This window comes from Procambarus clarkii, chromosome 16 (genome assembly GCF_040958095.1).
Source record: "Procambarus clarkii isolate CNS0578487 chromosome 16, FALCON_Pclarkii_2.0, whole genome shotgun sequence".
NCBI classification, from domain to species: Eukaryota; Metazoa; Arthropoda; class Malacostraca; order Decapoda; family Cambaridae; genus Procambarus; species Procambarus clarkii.
Window position 1 is genome coordinate 8969762 of NC_091165.1, and position 19337 is coordinate 8989098.

A 19337-nucleotide genomic window follows, 5' to 3' on the forward strand; every position below is an offset into this window, starting at 1 on the left:
TTGTTCCCGTCCTGTGCTTCAAAAGGTTCAAGCCCCTTGCATTATCAAACCTAGCTGGCCATTTTACAGCCAGCTTAATCACGCTCCACGCTTTCCCACACATGAAAATGTTCCCTGAATATCAGAGAACACTTAGGCTATGGAGATATGACTCTTCTAAGCGGGGAAGGAAGAAATATAGGGGTGGACACCGTCACAAAGCTCAAGGCAAAATGAAATCACTATACGATAAAAAGGCAAAGCAACGACCGTTTGAGGCATGTGATGAAAGGGTGGTACTAATGCCACGACAGGGACCAACATTGTTGCATAGGTTCCAAGGTCCCTATACAGTGATGAAATTCAGTCCCACGTAATCCAGACACCTGATCTCAAGAGAAAGGAATAAGTAGTACATGTAAACAGAATGAAACTAACACAGAAGGGAACTACCCATACCAGACAGGTGCTTCGTGTAACCCAAGTGGATGAGAATAGTCGGGAATGTAATTTTGATAATGTACCTAATGCTCATGTACCTTATTTTCGCAATGAGGAGTGGTTGTCTAACATTCAGAAGTTGGTGGAACATTTGTCATCAGAGCAGAACCAGGACTTGGAGCAGTTGCTGACTTCTTTGGAGATATTCCCACCCAGACTACAGTTATTCACTATGGCATCGGGGTGAGAGACAACCAACCAGTCATATCACACCCATATAGAGTCAACCCTGCAAAGTTGAATCTCATCTGGAAAGAAGTTGACTACATGCGTGGATTGGTGAGACCTAGCAGCAGCAGCAGTTGGAGTAATCCTCGTATTTTAGTTCCAAAGAAAGATGGAACTCATAGATTGGTCATAGACTACAGGAAGTTAAATGTAATGATTGTAGATAATAACTTTCCAATACCTAGATTAGATGATTGTATTGATAGAGTTGGTAGAGTCAAGTTTGTGACCAAACTAAACTTGTCAAAAGGGTACTGGCAAATTCCTTTAACGCCAAGAGCACTGGAGCTCGAGTGCATTTATAACTGCAGATGGGTTGTATGAATTCACTGTAACGCCTTTTGGGCTGAAAAATGCCCCAGCAACTATCCAGCGTCTTATGAATTTAGTGTTAAAAACATACCACAATGTACAGCTTATTTGGATGATATTATAATTTATCAAAATATTTCGGAGGACCATATGAAAGGTTTAGCTAAACTAGTACAATGCTTAAAGGAGGCTAATTTAAGTGTAAACGTATACAAATGTACTTTTGCCAGAGCTAGTATTTGTTACTAATGATATGAAGTGGGAAATGGGAAGGTGTCACCACTCAAAAATAAAATAAATGATATATTAGAGTATCCAGTTCTGACTAGCAAGAGGGAGGTGCAAAGATATCTAGGAATGTGTGCTTATTATAGAATGTTCTGTACATATTTTACAGCAGTAACAGGTCCTCTGACCAATTTGCTATGTAAAAATGTGAAGTTTAGATGGTCTCAGGAATGTCAGGATGCATTTACTAAATTAAAAGGAATGTTGTCATCTGGTCTAGTGTTAGCTACTCGTGACAACTCTAAGCCATTCAAACTATGAATAGATGCTTCAGACTGGGGTGCTGGTTCTGTACTATTGCAAGAGGATGATGACGGTATTAATCATCCAATACATTATTATTCTAAAAAGCTTACCAAATGTCAACAGAATTACTCCACAGTAGAGAAATAGGCTTTGTCATTATTACTAGCTGTTAAAAAAATTGACATTTATATATCAGCCAATACTGTTGAAGTGTTTACTGACCGCAACCCCTTAACATTTATAGCTAGCATGAAGAATTCCAATGAGAGAATATTAAGGTTGTCTCTACTGTTGCAAGAATCTGGTCATCAAACTTATTCCAGGAAAGTTAAATATAGTAGCAGATGCACTATCTAGATTGCCTAACCCTGCAGTGAATTAGGGTTGTACCACTGCACATAAATGTATATATTATCGTGTATCAGTTGTTTATTATATATCATTTATTGTTCATTTAAAATTATTATAAATCTCTTTGAGGTGTTGAACTAATGTAAAAAAAAAAAAGAAATTCATTAATTAATTTCTAATTTTTTTTTCTCTACGGCTCAGAGGGGTGTTATGAACCTTACCTCCTGGAGGTTAGTTCCTATTATAAACTGTTGGTAAACATTGGAGAATATTTTCTTGAAACAAATCTACAACTGATAACTGGGAGGCCATGAGTTACTAGTATCACTCCGCTAAGCAAAGTAGTGCCTTCTGACCTGGAGATTGTTTAGAAATAATGTGTATTTTACTGCCACAAAACTATGTGACGGAAAAAAATGGTCTCAATCAAAAAACCTGCATGGGGGAATTTTGTGAGAGAGTCCAGGTTTACTAGTGGTTTATAAATGTGTGCCACCGGTTGACAGGTGTGGGGGCTGTGTGTGCAGGGTTCCAGTTTAGGGACTGAGGGCCAGTGGGTATCCAGAGCCCGTTTGGAAGTTTTAATAACCAAGTTGTTACCTTCAGATTGACCTTGAGTTATAAGGAGTACAATTAATGCCAAGAATTATATCGTACGTCTTATGCATATAAATCTTTGACTTATATACTTGGCTGTTTCCCCTACTCCTTGAATTTCCCTTGGCCCAAGCAAAAGCCTCTATTTCCCTAGCCAACATTTAAAATTCATGACCACATGCCCTCAGTTGTGACATGGGGGGGGGGGGAGGAAAGATGTGGAAGGTATGTGTGAAGAAAGACAGGATGGGTTTGCTTGGGGCAAGATGGGGGAGGGTGTGTTTGAAGAATGACCGAATGGGTGTGATTGGGTAAAGATTGTGAGAGCTTGTATAAAGAAAGACAGGATGGATGTGCGTGGGGGAAGATGGGGAAGGCGTGTCCAGGATGGGTTTGCGTGGGGGGAAAATGGGGTGGGCTTGTGTGAACAAAGACAGGATGGGTGTGCGTGGGGAAAGATAGGGAGGGCGTGTGTAAATACAGGATGGGTGTGCATAGGGGGAGAGGATATCTAGGGGGGTTGTTGATTTGTTCCAAAAGACCTGCTAGTTATTGCACCAGGTTGTTTCTTGAGTACCGACGAATAAAGACTCCAACCACTTCCTGAGAGAAAAACAACCGACCATGGCAACTACACTCCCACTACCGTTGGTCGACCAGCAATGAACACTGGAGTGCTTGCAATTTACCTGGGGAGAACACCTTTTACGCTTCTTGATCTTGGAGTGGGGTTCAGTGTCAACTTTATGCGACTCCATAACTGGCCTCATTGTCTTGAGTACACACCCTACTCGAGCCGCCGAGACTCCCCGCTCTCTCCTTGTTTGAGATAATCTCCTAAATTCCCCTTTATTGAATTATTGTCCACTGTCACCCTGTCTGCAACCATGACCACCTCTCTCTCTCTCTCTCTCTCTCTCTCTCTCTCTCTCGCACTCTCTCTCTCTCTCTCTCTCTCTCTCTTTCTCTCTCTCTCTCTCTCTCTCTCTCTCTCTCTCTCTCTCTCTCTCTCTCTCTCCTTCTCTCTCTCTCTCTCTCTCTCTCTCTCTCTCTCTCTCTCTCTCTCTCTCTCTCTCTCTCTCTCTCTCTCTCTCTCTCTCTCTCTCTCTCTCTCTCTCTCTCCTTCTCTCTCTCTCTCTCTCTCTCTCTCTCTCTCTCTCTCTATCTCTCTCTCTCTCTCTCTCTCTCTCTCTCTCTCTCTCTCTCTCTCTCTCTCTCTCTCTCTCTCTCTCTCTCTCTCTCTCTCTCTCTCTCTCTCTCTCTCTCTCTCCTTCTCTCTCTCTCTCTCTCTCTCTCTCTCTCTCTCTCTCTCTCTCTCTCTCTCTCTCTCTCTCTCTCTCTCTCTCTCTCTCTCTCTCTCTCTCTCTCTCTCTCTCTCTCTCTCTCTCTCTCTCTCCTTCTCTCTCTCTCTCTCTCTCTCTCTCTCTCTCTCTCTCTGTTACGGACCCGAGCCCAGCGTCGTAGCACGGAGCGGTGACGACAACGCCATCTGAGGGTCAGCTCCCGAAACCCCCTCCAAATGGACGACGCCATCTAGTGAGGACGGGGTATACCGGCCACAGGGGCTGGATTCCCTTCTTAATCAGCTCGTGACATAGCCGCTGCTGACCTCTGGTTAGGTGACGCTTAGACAGCAACGCCATCTATGGAGTGGATAGGTGGGCGTTTGTGTCTAAGCCTGTAAGTGAGGTACCCTAGGGTGTCCCTAGTACTGATGATGTGTCTGATTACAGAGTCGACCTAGGACTGCTGGATTGGACGATGGGCAGTCTACCCAAGGCAGCCATAGTATCTCCACGTGTTTGCTGCAGAAGCTGTGAGTCACCCCCCGGATGAACACTGTTGTGTTAGCCTGCCTGTGACGTGGCAGAACCAGGAATTGTCGTACCCGGGGCTGACTGGTGGAGAAGACTAGCCACTGGGGTGTTGAGAGAGGAGTGATCAGCAGAATCACACGAGGCTCCTGCCTAGGGCTCGCAACCCTAGTATCGGTCGTGGAGTGGCCTACGCAGCGGAGCTGATTGGAACCTGCCAGCTACAGGCTGGATTTGTGATTGAAGGCCTCCACGACAGTGCACCCAGTGGGACTGTGATTTGGCTGGCCTGTGGCCAGGGTAGACTCGCCTAGAGAATCGAAGGATTCATCGTGAGGCCACAAGAAGAGAACCAGGGCTAAGCATCGTTGAGCACCGTGGAGCATTCTGTGTCTTCAGGGGAAGACCATTTTGTACATTATAATGTTTATACTCCCCCGTGTGACAGTTTATATATCAATTTATTGATGGTGGTAATATATATATTTAATTTAGTGTATTTGTATCCCTTCCCCTTTAATTTCCTTGCGTTATGGAACACTCCCCTTGAAAGCCACTACTAACTTGGGGCCGGATACCCAAACTCTAATAACATCAGAGAAAGAACCCAGTTGCGACTCAATAACGGCCGTAACACTCTCTCTCTCTCTCTCTCTCTCTCTCTCTCTCTCTCTCTCTCTCTCTCTCTCTCTCTCTCTCTGGGAAACCTCACCAGGACAAGAGCAAAGACCAGCTATTAACAAAAAACTGGTCTTTGTTAAAAACGCACACACACACAAAATATATGATACCATATTACCACAAAATACTCTAAGCTGCTACAAACTGGTAGGATTCTAATATATCCTAACTTCATCAACTATCTATATCAGGCTGTTGAACGACTCTTGGCATACAACCTATGACCTCCTCACTGCTTGGGGCTGAAATGCATGGCACAACAATAATATATCTTCAACCATAAAAGAATATGAATATCTGCTTGGGACTGAAATACCTGGAACATCTGCATAAGTATCCCCAACAAAAAAGAAATAAATCTCTCTCCTTACACTGTGTCTTACATGCCAATAAACAATCAAGCACTCCCTTCATACATTAGTGTGTCCACATGATCCTCTTTTCTGCTCCTAGAGCTCACTATCAATGCATATATCTAGGTCCTCCAAAATATGGAAAGGCACTTCTTCAGTTCTTCCAGTCTGATGCAAATGAAGTCCTACTCCAACATCAGTAAAGCTCCTCCACTGACTTCACAAAGAAACGTGTAGCTTCCCTACGATGCTTGAAGTTTAACTCCACACCATGGAGTTCTGCTCTACCTCAGAGTTTTGCATACCTTCTTCTCCAGCCTCGAATTTCCTCATTTAACTTCTTTACAGACAAACCTGCAATTCCATTATCATGATAGTAAAATGTTTTCCTAACAAAGCATAACTAGTAAACATTTATGCCAGCACTAAATCTCGCCCTCCGACGCTGCTTTGCATCAGCCCATCTGTGATGGTTACTTCCCCATCCTTTGGCGAGTCCATACTGGACACAGCGGCTCTTCAGTCAATAATATTGATATCAGCTGTGCCTAATATCACCTACACCGGGGAGACCGTCCTTATCACTGACCTCACTGCTACCACTCCGTATCCACTCGCCAGAGTCCACCTGGATTGTCCTTTCGTGACCGGTGAAGTCCAAGTCGCCATCAGGGGAAAAGCCTTTTCCCATGTCTGGAGTGCAACTTCTCCTGGGCAACGACTTGGCAGAAGATCTGCAACAGTCCAACCTGATCATCATGGATAAACCCCAGGTGTATAACTCTGCAGTGGACAATCCCATCTTTAAGTATGTTTCAGCAGAGGTCCAAGAAAGTGATGAAGTTTCTCCTCCGGTTTTGGTGACCACCCGTGCACAAGCTGCACGCCCGCAACCAGCTGACTCTATTGCAACCGCTGTCCCTCAAGACCCTCAGAATCTACCACCGAATCTTACTAGTTTGGAGTTCCGTAAGTTACAGAGGGAGGATCCATCATTAACACCATTATTCTTCCTGGCTGAGACTCAACCTGACAGTATCCCTGGGTTCTTCCTAGAGAATCAGTTGCTCTACCGCAGGTACAGACCCAGTAAGCTGAAGGAGGACGACGATTGGGCAAATGTCGAACAACTAGTGGTTCCCACCAGCCTACGGCCCGATGTTCTACACCTGGCCCACGGACCACTTTCTCACTATGGTTTTAACAAAACCTACCACGGAAAGAGACAAGACTACTATTGGCCAGGTATGGTTAAAGACGTCAAAAGTTACGTGAAACAGTTTCATGCATGTCAGATGGCAGGTAAATCTAGCATCTCTATTCCTAAGGCACCGTTGAATCCTATCCCAGTGCCTTCGGAACCTTTCCACAGGCTCATCATAGACTGTGGTGGTCCTTTACCCCGGACCAGTTCGGGCAACGCCTATATACTAACTATCCTGTGTCCTACCACCAGATTCCCCATAGCAGTTCCCGTAAAGAACATTACGGCTGCTACTGTGGTGAAACAACTATTGAAGATCTTCACCCAGTATGGATTTCCAAGAGAGGTTCAAAGTGACTGTGGCACCAACTTCACCAGTGATCTCTTCAAGAAGACACTGGAAAAATTCAACATCACACAGGTACTGTCCAGCCCCTATCATCCTGCTTCACAGCGTTCTCTTGAACGTAGTCATCAGACTATTAAAGCACTCCTAAAGAAATTTTGCAATGAAATCTTAAAGTACTGGGATAAACAACTTGACCTCATTATGTGCATTTTCAGAAGTGTCCCCAATGAGTCTCTAGGAGTATCTCCTTATGAGATGCTCTACGGACGTAAGTGCCGTACTCCTATCAAAGCTTTTAAAGACTCTCTACGTGATGCCACCTTCAGTGACCCTCAGAATGTGCCCAGTTTCTTCAAAACTTAAAACACATTCTAGAGAGAGTACGTAAATTTGCTAATGACAATCTATTGAAAGCTCAGGAGAGGATGAAGACTCATTTTGACCAAAGCAGCAAACTAAGGAAATTTAAACCAGGAGACTTCGTGTTGGCACATTTTCCTATCCCAGGTTCTCCATTGCAAAACAAGTTTTCAGGACCTTACCGCATCAAGGAGCGCAGAAACAACCACAACTACGTTCTTGAGACTCCAGATAGGCGGCGGAAGACCCAGTTGTGCCACGTCAACCTCCTGAAGCAGTATCAAGGCACTCCCCCCACTGTGTTGGTATCATTATCCACATTTAAAGGTCCATACCTCCACAGTGAGACCTTCCCTGCTTCTCCTCCCGAAAGCACTAACACTGAGTCAGTGCCTTCCAACTCGGAAATCCTAACTGATCTTCATACCAATTTACAGGACTGTAATAATGCTCCTTTGCTATGTTCTGATCACATTCTCGCCTCTCCAGATATCACGAAGCCCTTCTTCATCAAGGTCGACGCCAATGGTACCAGCATCGGGGGGCGTCCTGATGCAACAACGAGGCGAGGAGGTTCTGCCTCTTAGCTACTACAGCTACAAGTTAAAACCTCACCAGAAGAACTACAACACTATCGAAAAGGAACTTCTCTCCATCATCCTGAACTTACAGCACTTCGAATCGTACCTACAAAGTGCTCGGTCTACCACCATCTACTCGGACCACAATCCCCTATGCTTCCTACAGCAAGCCCAATTCAACAATCAATGACTTCTACGATGGGCTTTGTATCTGCAGAATTTCAACCTGGAGATCTTCTACATCAAGGGTTCTGACAACATCATAGCAGACGCCCTCTCCAGAGTCTATGAGGTAGAGGCAGCTACACCTACCACTCTACCATCTGAAGACGTAACTTCACCCATTAGAGCAGGCTTCGGGGGAGAGTTGTGACGATAATCTCTTTCAAGAGAGATTGAGCCTGTTCTTCTCTACATAAAGTTATTTATATGTACAACAATAAGATGCTAGCTTCAAGATACGTCTACCAGTAGCAAAAAACGTTTTGACCAGGAGGCAAACGTACCCAAAACTCCCCCCAACTAAACACTCCCTCCGTGCCGGCTCCGTAATCAACCAGCAAACTACCATTCCCAGCCTGCCTGCTTCTGATTGGTGACCCGCTGACTGCACACCTGCACCTCAGCGACCTCTACTTAGTCGATGTCTGGGCTTGAACCAGTCATTGAGTTAGAATATGTTGTGCTCTCAAACTGTGAACAACTAACTGATATACGCTCTATCAAGTGGATGTTTCTCAGCTAGCGCTTTATTCTCAGCACCTGTTTAATCACTTTTCTGTCTTTATATTATAGAATAACGTCTTTCCTGTTCTTAATTTTTGAATTATATTTTTGACTTGTTTGTTTGCACTGTACATAGCCAAGGGATTCTTTTGTTCATAATTTGTTTTCAATATTAATTAAAGTTTCATTGTTCATACTATGTGTTTTGCGTGTCTTCCCTTAATTTACCACTGACAACAGCCAAATAGTCTATCTTTTTTTTTGTAAATGTGACTAGGCATTGACACCAGCCATTAGGAGGACTGCCGAACATCTACACTCCTACACTTTCCCGTCACAATATATATATATATATATATATATATATATATATATATATATATATATATATATATATATATATATATATATGTATATATATATATATATATATATATATATATATATATATATATATATATATATATATGTATATATATATATATATATATATATATATATATATATATACATATATATATATATATATATATATATATATACATATATATATATATATATATATATATATATATATATATATATATATATATATATATATATATATATATATATATATATATATATATGTTGGAAATTTCCAACACCGAATACAACACTGTTGTATTCTCATTAATTATTACTAATGCTACTAATCTTTGTAGTAAGTAAAATTACCACAACGTAGAATTCACATGTACTAATAATTTCATCTGTGCAATAGGCTAGAATTCTCACGTCACCCGACGCCAGTATTGCGTCAGATTTCATTACAATAAGCACATTATATCCAATGTATCTGAGAATTGAATTCGCTTCTCTATAACCAAGGCGTTCTGTGTGATAATTAATTACAGATAAATTGACCTCCAATTGAAAGCCGAATAGAGCATTAGAGTCATAGCAGTTATCTAGCAATAAAAATTATCGTCACAAGTGAATGCCCTGGAGAGACATTAATTCCTCTCCATTATATGTTTACTATCACTGAACTGGCAAATAATAATATTTCACTCTTCTAAATAATAAACCCGTCCTGTCTCGAACATTTCAAGCACAACTGCGAGAAATACTAATATTCATGATAATAATTTGTCTAATGAATGCGAGACGCGGAGCGGGGAAGGAGAGCAAGCCAGTACATGTGTTGAGAAGCTCTCGAGAGGACCTGTTCGCGTCGTGCTCACGAGGAGACGCCATTACCCAGTCATCAGGGTAAACGCTATCCATCCTCCAGAAGAAAGTCGCCACTGTGAGGCGTGAAAGGCCTTGCAGACAATATCTTCAACTGGTGTCAGTGTCACATAAGGAGCCTATCAATTCTGGTTCTTTGTGATTCCACGTGACCGGCCAGTGAAGCGCGCCATTATCTAGGATAGGTGAAGCAAGAGCCTGGGACGCGAATTTCGGCAATCTTAAAACTTACACAGTGCCCATATTAGCTAAGTATATTATCCTTATTTGATGCATCTGATAGGGTGTAGAATTGTAGCTGGGTGATTTGTCGTGATGACGTATACCAACACCAAACTACAGGTCAATATCCATTATCTACTATTAACATTAATTTCTTGGACATAGAAATTCAGTAGTTTAATTAGTTGCTACTGTAAATATTTGTTTTGCAGCACGTGAGAAGAATTCTCCTAGCTGTCCTCTCCCATGTCAATCGAATCCCAATCGTCATCCAGTCGAGCCCAGGAGAATCAGAGGAAGCGTCGTGACTTACTTTAAGGAATCGTCATTAAGCTAAGATTCCTTTGTATTCCTTTAATAATTATCTGGAATTATTTACATGCAGAACTCTGTTTTGGATTGACATGTGTTTATTATGATTATCATTATTATATTCATAATCTATGTTCCCATTAATGATAATGACATTGATTTCACAATAATTCATAGGATTAGATTATTATATCTTGGATTAGTGAACGAACCACACTAGTTCCTGGACGTACTGAGTTCCAGTAATAACCCCCCAATGTCGGTGTTTGAGGTTTGATTCATTTAATTATACAGCCCATTAATTATTTCTATGATCATATTCTCTAGTATTTTATCCATAGTTACTGGTTCATCTAGGAATTATCAAATGATCATAATTTCTCAGTTTCCCTCTTTACTATAAAAGTGGGTGGTCCTTCGTAATTTAATTTACTATATTAATATTTAAATAATTAGATTCAAGCCCCAAATGTCCCACATTATGGTCCTTATCGAACCGGATTGGCATTAAATTTATAATTAAAATATTAATCATTAATAACTAATCCTTGTGTGACATAAGCTAGACTACCTATTTAATTAATTGTGTCAACTAACAGTGTAACACATCAGTTAGTCTAGATCACACTAACATATTGCTACTTTCACCTCATGTATAAGGTAGCTTTAGTGGGTCATAGCCAATTACCCACAACACTTAGACCTATACCTCACACAGAGGTGAGAATTTTTAGGCCACCAGGAGCAACAGCTCATAACTTTTATAACAACCCCACACTAACACCTGCGTTAGAGTGGCCTCACCATCTAACCATTATATACTTAGGTGGTAATGACATCCATCCCACTCGTCATCCAGCTGAGGTGATCAAACACCTCAAAGCCATAATTTCTTCTTTCAAGCTCATCAGTGAATCGGTAGTATTCACATTAGTGGAACCTCGCCAACCAAGTCAAGATAATCGTTTTGGAGTAACCCCAGAATACTACCAGAGAGCTGCTAAGTACATAAATTTCAGGCTGAAAAAACGAGTGAGATTGGATGCCACATATATCCAATTTACAGCCAGACCTTATAGACAGAACCTGACCAGAGATGGTATACACTTGTCAGGAGAGTCTAGGTTGCATGTGGTTGACAAGTTAATTAACACCATCAACCATCACAGACGGCTGTGGCTATCAAGCCAAACTTAACTGTACATAATTGTTTTCACCTGCGTGTGCAAGAGCACTCTTATAAAACAAAAAACCCAAAAATACAGCACAACTATATTCACCTCACTGCACCACAATAATCTTTACCAATGTTATTAGGTAGAATTTAGGCTGAGATTGTGCTGAATTTGGTACAAGCCCAGACTAAATAACTTTATAATTCTTAGTTAGGAATTATCACGACTAGCCCTAAGCTAGTCAGTAGTGTATGTATTATGCTATTTGTGCTGACCCTAAACAGGGTGGGATTAATTTTTGAGATAGCTCTGATTGGAGTGTCTGCATAATATTTCTCTTGTATGCATTATTTGTGTATCTATTTTGTGTATTGCTGGATAATCTCCATTAACTCTGATGGTGATATAGATGAGCTAACCGGACGAGAACTAATGGTGAAGTTCAGACAGTGCACAAAATATCTAGCTATTTGTTGTTAGGTAGGTAGGTACATTCAACCTCAAGTGAGGTAAATTATAAATAGCCACCTTAAATTAGGCTACATTTAATGTTACTTGTCCACTAATGAACAAGTACCCAAGCTTCATTAGTAATACATATACTAATCCCATGAAGTTTGGACCTAAGCCCAACATGGCTACTCCTGAGCAATTGAGGAGAACCTACATTGGCCTTAAAGGTCATTTGACCAGATTAATTAACAAAGCTGAGGGCTTAACTAAAGATACTCCCATTGATTCTTATCACTTAGAGACATCAGTTAGAGTGGCTGATCTGAAATTTGATCAAGTCAAGTCTGCAGGTCAATCTTACCTTGATTTGCTAAATACTGTAGAAACCAATCCTGAGGAAGTAAGTCAAATTGTAGACGACATCTCCCAGTATGAAGATGAGACTCAAGATATAATTATCTAAATTAGCAAAACAATCTGGATCCAATACCAGTAACACTGGGTCTCACTTCAATAACCAACTACCAGAGGTTCGTCTACCTACTTTAGACTTACCTACATTTTCAGGATTAGATACAGAAAGTTGGGACGATTTCTGGAGTAAATTCGTAGATGCGGTAGACTCTAAAGCTAACGTTCCTCAAACCACCAAATTCACTTATCTACAAGGCTTGTTAAGAAATGAAGCCTTGAAAGTAATCTCCAATATAACACTGACCAGTGATGGTTACACATCAGCTGTTCAATTACTCAAAACCAACTACGATAACAAGGAGAGAACTATTACTGTCTTAGTTCAAAAATTGCTAGATTTACCCTCTGCTAATAATTCCGCAGAGTCTCTCCAAAATTTCAGACTAGAGTTCAGTCAGTCCTTGAGTCTTTACTCAAGGCCTTAAGCCTTAAAGTCCAAGTTCAGTCAGCCGAATGGATGACTAAAGTAGTTGTTAAGCGAAAATTGCCAAGAGAAACTTTAGATAAGTTGTGTACTATATACAATACGACCTTTTTGACTCTGAAAGAAATCACAGAAGGTCTGCATACCTTCTGCATACCTACCTTAGTCGAAAGACAAAGAGCCAATCAAGATGGGGAGAAAGTTTCAAACTCCTCCGCTAACTCCCATCGTAACTCAGCTCAAGTTGACACTTCAGTCAAACCAAAAATGACTTTAAATAAGTCTAATAAATATAAATATAAACCTATTTCATCCACTGGGAAAAGAAGTGGAAATGTAGGTACATATTCGGTGTCTCCTTCTGAGATAACCAATGACTTGTCTACTAAAGAGACTAAGTCTATTAACCAGAGAAGGTGTCTGCTCTGCAATCAGGGACACACCATTTATCAATGCTCTGTTTATCCTACTTATAATGTTAGGGTTAAAAGGTTACAAGAATTGCACAAGTGCACCAAGTGCATGGGCTCTCATGATCCCAAGAAATGTGCAGTGCAGCTACGTTCTTGCAACCGCTGTAACCAAGGTGTACACCACTACGCCTTATGTAGAAAATCATCTACACCAACCATGACCACTGGGGAGAAGTCTACGAATTCTACCGCAGTGCAATATTGCAAAGTGCATCAAGAGGTAAATGTATTTGCTACTGAGTCAGGCAATAATACTACTCTGCCTACAGCTCAACTTAAACTAATAAACCGAAGATCTAGAATTAACACTAGAGGTCTTTTTGACCAAGGTTCACAGAAAACCTTCATTACAGAACAGTTGGTAGATGAGTTAAATTTAAAACCTGCCAAAAGTGTGAGGTTAAATATTTCTGGTTTCTTGTCAAATAGTGGACCTCGTGACTACAAGGTAGTTAAAGTATTAGTAAGACTCGGATCTTCTACTAGTCCAATCCAAGCGGTAGTAGTGGATAAACTTCCTACAGACCTGCAGGTCACAGGATTAGCTCGCACTGCGAGACATCTTAAACGAAACCGCATGAGGCTGGCAGATTATAAAATAAATTCTGACTGCCTCACAGATGTTGGATTACTTATAGGCGCGGATCATTATTACAAGTTTATGACTGGATGCACTAGGCAACATGGAATGAATTTGTTGTCGTCCGCAGGAGGCAAATTACTTACGGGACCAGTGCTTTTCAGACAAGGTCCAGCGCCCACCAACCAACAAGCCAATAACATAATCGTGGCGTGACTAGGCTTGGAGCAGTCACCCCTACGTTTCAGGGATATATCTGAGGATATTTAGTCTGACCCACCAATACATCGTTTGTGGGATTTAGACACTTTAGGCATTATCCCTGAACAACCAAGTCCTGATGATACATGGACTTACCAGCAATACCTGGATACAGTTGTCTATTCAAATAAACAATACTGGGTAAGACTCCCATGGAAGTTGGATCATCCACAACTTCCAGTTAATTATTTTATGGCAGCCTCACAATTGCAGTCTCAATTAACATGACTACAGAAGCAGCCAGACAAACTGAACATGTATCACCAACTTATCCAACAACAACTTAACAGTAAATTCATTGAAGTTGTTGAACACGATGACCGAAAAACAGGTCATTATTTACCTCATCACGCTGTGGTGAAAGACTCATTGACAACACCTATTCGTATTGTCTTTAATTGCAGTGCTAAAGTAAAGCCAAGCAGTGTGTCTTTAAATGAATGTCTCCAAACGGGACCTAGCCTAACACAAAGGCTACATGATGTGTTGTTACGATTTCGCACAGGCATTTTTGCCTATACAGCTGATATCAGCAAAGCCTTTCTCCGAGTAGGGTTACAGGAGGAAGATCGTGACTACACAAAATTCCTCTGGATTAAAGATCCACTGGATCCTAACAGTGAAGTAATCACCTATCGTTTTGCCTCAGTATTATTTGGAGCTACGTCCTCACCGTTTCTTTTGCAAGCGACATTAGACACACATTTGAGGAAATCAAACAGCCCCTATAAGGCAGACATTAGCGACAACTTGTATGTCGACAATTTTCAGGGGACAACTAATGATCAAGCTGATCTGGTAGAAATCTACCATGAGGCTAACCGTGAACTATAAGGAGCTAATATGCCACTACAGTCATGGGCCTCAAATAATAAACTGCTTAACCAGGTAATCGAGAAAGAATTTCCAGATTATCAGGTACCCAGTCAATTAAAGGTTCTAGGCGTGGAATGGAACACCAGTACTGACGAGATGAATGTCAAGTCAGTACAAACTGATAATTCAACCCTTACCATGAGAACACTGCTCTCATTTGTCAGTCAACCATTTGACCCTTTAGGCCTACTTAGTCCTATATTAATAAGGGGCAAACTCCTAATGCAGGAGTGCTGGCAGAAACATATGGGATGGGATGATCCGTTACCAAGTGAGTTACAAGCTAAATGGCAAATACTCTCAACGGATTTTAATCAGTTAGGCGTTTTGAAATTTCCTCGTAATGCTTCAGGACCAAACTTACCCACCGATTTGCACGTTTTCTGCGATGCCTCTGGCAAAGCATATGGCGCAGTAGCCGATTTAGTTAATAGTGCACAATCAATTTTGCTCACATCTAAAGCAAGAGTTGCTCCCATTAAGAAGAGATCTTTACCTCAGATGGAGTTGACTGCATTGCTGGTGGGAGTAAGATTGGCTCGTTGCCTGGCAAAGACACTCAATAATATCCACTTTGGTGAGATTGTAGTGTGGTCAGACAACGAGGCAATCTTACAATGGGTAAGAAACAATAACAACAAAACTCCCTATGTCAGTAATCGCGTCAGGGAGATTCATGATTTATCTGCTGGATATAAATTTAGACATGTTCCTACCAAGGACAATCCTGCAGATTATTTGTCTCGAGGATTAACATTCAAACAACTTGTCAAGTCTTCGCTGTGGTTCAATGGACCTTCATGGCTTGTTGGTGGTCAGTGGCCCAAACAAAAGCCACAAGTCATTGTGACCAATATCACCACTCCCATGAAAGAACCAGAACCTCAACGAATATTAGCCACTGATCCTCACCATTATTCTAACTTAAGCAAATTGCTACGAGTGACTGCACATGTGTTTGATTTTCTTACTAAGGTAGGAATTCGACATAAGTTTCCCAATCCTATCCTCTACTGGATCAAACGTGCACAACAAGAGACATATGGAAGCGAATATGAAAATCTTCCAGATAAATTAACTAAGTCTCTAGGTATCTGGTATGATGCCAACACTCATAACATACTACGATGTGGAGGACGTTTGCTTCATGCAAAAATTGACTTGGACACAAAGAATCCAATTCTTCTACCTCGTCATCACATCATCACTAAACTTCTTGTCTTACATCACCATCAATATGGTACCTTACATGGTGGAGTTTTAGATACTCTCACCGACCTTAGACAAAAGTACTGGCTTCCTCAAGGTCGTCAGACAGTTAAGTCAATTATTAAATCTTGTGTAGTCTGTAAGAGATACGACGCTAGAATATGTCCTTACCCAGGACCTCCACCACTCCCAGAAGAGAGAGTGGTTCATCTTCGTCCTTTCGAAACCACTGGTGTTGATTACACAGGAGCCTTACTTCTCACTGGTAACCCAGATAATATACCAGTGAAAGCGTACATTTGTCTCTTTACGTGTGCTACAACCAGAGGCGTACATTTGGAGGTCACTCCAGACATGAGTGCTGAAGCCTTCATCCAGGCCTTCCGCCGATTTGCTGCTCGCAGATCTTGTCCCAAATTAATGATATCGGACAATGGTTCCAATTTTGTGGCAGGAGAATCTTGTTTGCGAGAAGTCTGGAACCACCCAGAAGTACAGTCAACAGAGACGACAATGTCACTGGAAATTCATAGCACCGAGAGCCCCTTGGCAAGGTGGGTTCTATGAGCGAATGGTAGGCACAGTCAAGAAGTGTCTAAGGAAAACTTTACACAGACAAAAGGTCAGCTACTCAGAACTCCAAACTATTGTTGTGGAAATCGAGGCGCGAGTCAATAACCGCCCAATAACCTACCTGTCTGATGATTTCACTCAGAGAGAACCTCTGAGTCCCTCACACTTGATCCATGGAGGTCTACTGAGCCCTCTCATCCCTTTAGCCGAAGAGGACCCTGTAGACCCGTCACATGTGACCAGAGGAGACTTGGTGGAAAGCTACCAGCATCTCTCCAGAGTTATTAACAGGTGGAATGAGGTGTGGACTCGAGAGTACCTCACAGCTCTACGAGAGTACCACTACGGAGCTTCGAGTCCTTACAATAAGGTGCAATTAAAACCAGGGGACCTAGTACTAGTCGACAGTGATGGACCAAGGTCAGAGTGGCCTATAGGCAAAATTGTTGCCATTCATCCAGATCATCAAGGTGTCATGAGAGTAGTTAAAGTTTTATGCCGAGGCAACACTACTCTAAAAACTTTAGAGAAGCTGGTTCACCTTGAATTGACTGAGCAAGAATATCAGCCAGATCCAGTTTCCCCAGTAATTTCCGAGGGCAATAATTCTGATCCTCCAAGCAACCGCCCCACTAGAGCTGCTGCTCAACAATGTAGGCGGAATTTGCAAGCCTATTACAACTCTGAACAAGAGTAATTTCCTTTACATCCCACTTAGATAACTATGATGATGCTGCGATGGGATGTCGAGTAACAAACCATTACAAGTCACTATGACCCAGGGCATTCCCATCACAGTAGATTCTGTTGTTTAAATTGTGTGAATTAAAATCTTTAATTATTGTGTAGGCTATATAGAACATGTTTTATTTGACATGTAATTAGCAAGACTCAAGTTTCTTGTAAGTCCTTGATAAATACGGGACGTTCGTTATGTGTGTACTAACATACTAACATTTTAACATACTAATATACTAATATTAATATCAACTTCGGGATAGGTCAGTACTCCACAGTACACTACGACCCTAGAATCCTCCCCCCGGAGTTATGTTGGAAATTTCCAACACCGAATACAACACTGTTGTATTCTCATTAATTATTACTAATGCTACTAATCTTTTTAGTAAGTAAAATTACCACAACGTAGAATTCACATGTACTAATAATTTCATCTGTGCAATAGGCTAGAATTCTCACGTCACCCGACGCCAGTATTGCGTCAGATTTCATTACAATAAACACATTATATCCAATGTATCTGAGAATTGAATTTGATTCTCTATAACCAAGGCGTTCTGTGTGATAATTAATTACAGATAAATTGACCTCCAATTGAAAGCCGAATAGAGCGTTAGAGTCATAGCAGTTATCTAGCAATAAAAATTAACGTCACAAGTGAATGCCCTGGAGAGACATTAATTCCTCTCCATTATATGTTTACTATCACTGAACTGGCAAATAATAATATTTCACTCTTCTAAATAATAAACCCGTCCTGTCTCGAACATTTCAAGCACAACTGCGAGAAATACTAATATTCATGATAATAATTTGTCTAATGAACGCGAGACGTGGAGCGGGAAAGGAGAGCAAGCCAGTACACGTGTTGAGAAGCTCTAGAGCGGACCTGTTCGCGTCGTGCTCACGAGGAGACGCCATTACCCAGTCATCAGGGTAAACGCTATCCATCCTCCAGAAGAAAGTCGCCACTGTGAGGTGTGAAAGGCCTTGCAGACAATATCTTCAACTGGTGTCAGTGTCACATAAGGAACCTATCAATTCTGGTTCTTTGTGATTCCACGTGACCCGCCAATGAAGCGCGCCATTATCCAGGATAGGTGAAGCCAGAGCCTGGGACACGAATTTCGGCAATCTTAAAACTTACAGTGCCCATATTAGCTAAGTATCTTATCCTTATTTGATGCATCTGATAGGGTGTAGAATTGTAGCTGGGTGATTTGTCGTGACGACGTATACCAACACCAAACTACAGGTCAATATCCATTATCTACTATTAACATTAATTTCTTGGACATAGAAATTCAGTAGTTTAATTAGTTGCTATTGTAAATATTTGTTTTGCAGCATGTGAGAAGAATTCTCCTAGCTGTCCTCTCCCATGTCAATCGAATCCCAATCGTCATCCAGTCGAGCCCAGGAGAATCAGAGGAAGCGTCGTGACTTACTTTAAGGAATCGTCATTAAGCTAAGATTCCTTTGTATTCCTTTAATAATTATCTGGAATTATTTACATGCAGAACTCTGTTTTAGATTGACATGTGTCTATTATGATTATCATTATTATATTCATAATCTATGTTCCCATTAATGATAATGACATTGATTTCACAATAATTCATAGGATTAGATTATTATATCTTGGATTAGTGAACGAACCACACTAGTTCCTGGACGTACTGAGTTCCAGTAATAACCCCCCAATGTCGGTGTTTGAGGTTTGATTCCTTTAATTATACAGCCCATTAATTATTTCTATGA

The 19337-nt window shown here is 41.2% G+C and overlaps 1 protein-coding gene across 4 annotated transcripts in view; it reads right to left on the reverse strand.

Annotated features, from left to right (window-relative positions):
- The window catches only part of LOC138365178 (uncharacterized), a 352859-nt gene that overhangs the window by 18326 nt on the left and 315196 nt on the right, over nucleotides 1-19337 (reverse strand). The gene's annotated exons all lie outside the window — the stretch shown is intronic.